Source organism: Piliocolobus tephrosceles, unplaced genomic scaffold (assembly GCF_002776525.5).
Source record: "Piliocolobus tephrosceles isolate RC106 unplaced genomic scaffold, ASM277652v3 unscaffolded_27451, whole genome shotgun sequence".
NCBI classification, from domain to species: domain Eukaryota; kingdom Metazoa; phylum Chordata; class Mammalia; order Primates; family Cercopithecidae; genus Piliocolobus; species Piliocolobus tephrosceles.
The window spans coordinates 1-2194 of NW_022310367.1; the positions used below are offsets into that span (position 1 = coordinate 1).

A 2194-nucleotide genomic window follows, 5' to 3' on the forward strand; every position below is an offset into this window, starting at 1 on the left:
TTCTTTCTTTCTTTCTCTTTCTTTTTTTTTTTTTTTTTTTTTTTTTTTCCAAATAAATGCATATATTTATAACCTCCATATAATGTATACTTTAATTACTTCTTCAATTTTTTACATTTTTCAATAAATTATTTTATATTGTAATATTTCATTACATTACATTAGTAGTAAGATATAGAGTATGAGAGAAATAAAAATGTGTTCATAAGATAACAGTGAAATGTAAAAAGAAAGTGCTTCTTTATAAAAAAAAAAAAAAAAATATTAACACATCCTGATCTTTGAGTAGTAATATATATATATATATATATATACATGTACACATTTAATGTATTAGCATATATGTAGGAGTTTTAGAAATTTTTATATATCTCATTACACTTGGCTGTGCCTTATTTATTAATTCTTTTTTCTTTTTTTTTTTTTATTGCACGCATTATTGTATTACATGATTTAACTCATGCATGCATATATATATATATATATATATGTTATAATTTAAAGCTAATATAATATTATTTATAGAAGTTTTTTTTATTAGTTTTTTATAAAAAAGTATTAAAAATGAGCCACTGAAGTAAAAAATAAAGGACAATGATATAAATTCGGTTTAAAAAACAAAATTAAAAACAAAATAAAAAGATATAATAAAAAAAAAAAAAAAATGACTGAAAAAAGAAAATAAATTAATAATGAATTATAATAGCGGACATTATGTGGTAATAAAAAAAAAAAATGTAAAATTATAAAAAAAACTCTTTTACGAAATAATAAATAATATAAACATATTAATATAGACAAAATTTTTTAAAATAACTATTGTATACAAAAACATAATTAAAAAAGTGTTTTTAAATATGTGTTTATATATATACACATATATATATATATATATGAAATAAGTTAAATGGATAAGTTTATTCCATTAAGTTATCCCCAAATATATATTATATGCTTCATCATAAGTAATATTACCCCTTCCTCATGTCACACACTTCTTCCTTTATATATATATATATATTATTTATTTTATCAGACAATATTTACATGTGTGTTTTTTCTATGACTGAAAAAAAAAAAAAAATATTCTAAGACTATATGTCTACATAAGTAGCTTTAGAGTTCACAATTTGTAACACATAGCATATAAGAACAAAAACAAAACGGGTTTGCGTATATATACATATATATTTATATGTATATTTTCAATACTCTTCTTAATCATTATATATATCAAAACCCATTCGTGTCTGTGAGTCGAATTATTTTGCTTCAGAATCATCGCAACTATTAACTACTAAACTTGTTGAACATATACAAACAGACGTAAGTGATTTTAGTGTTACTGTAACGACATCTAATACAGCTTTAGTTAAATTGCAAAACACATTTTCTGAACGAGGTACTTGATAAATTACATACCCTGGATAATACCCTGTGTAATACCCTGGATAATACCCTGTGTAATACACTGGGTACGTTGTGTCATACGTATAATATGATTGGTAGTACATTGTGATAAAATAAAAAAGCTTAAAACTTAATAAAAATTAAAAAAAAAAAAAAAAAAAAAAACAATAATAATAATAATAATAATAATAATAGTAATAAAATAATAGAGTTAGTTTACGAGTGCACAACTTTATTTATTTATTTATTTATTTATTCGTTTATTTAAGTATATAAAAAAAAAATTTAATATTATTATACTAAATATATGTGTATTTAAATGTTAACTATAAGCTGATAAGTAAAAAACTCTCTTATAATGTTTTTAACAGTTGGTGCTATGGCTTTTCGTATTATAAAAAAAAAGACAGCAACAACAGCAAAAGCAAATAAATAAAAATTAAAAATTAAAAAAAAACGGGAAAAAAATGAGACAAATAATATTGAACAAAAGTGAAAAAAAAATAAAATAAAAATAAAAAAACGGAAAAAAAATGAGACAAATAATATTGAACAAAAGTGAAAAAAAAATAAAATAAAAATAAAAAAACGGAGAAAAAATGAGACAAATAATATTGAACAAAAAACAAAAATTAAAAAAAGAGAAAATTATATTATAACAAATAAATGACAAAAAAAAAAAAAAAAAAAAATTGTATATTTATTTTTAACAAAACAACAAATGTTAATAAATTAGCTCTATTTTTTTTTTTTTTTTTTTTTTTTTTTTTTTTTTTTTTTTTTT

General features: G+C 19.2%; 1 long non-coding RNA gene across 1 annotated transcript; it reads left to right on the forward strand.

Annotated features, from left to right (window-relative positions):
* The first annotated feature begins 581 nt into the window (after positions 1–581).
* On the forward strand, positions 582–1575 carry LOC113221769. The gene is made up of 2 exons (XR_003308059.2): positions 582–719; positions 1037–1575. It is a non-coding gene; the product is annotated as an uncharacterized LOC113221769 (long non-coding RNA).
* The last annotated feature ends 619 nt before the right edge of the window (positions 1576–2194 follow it).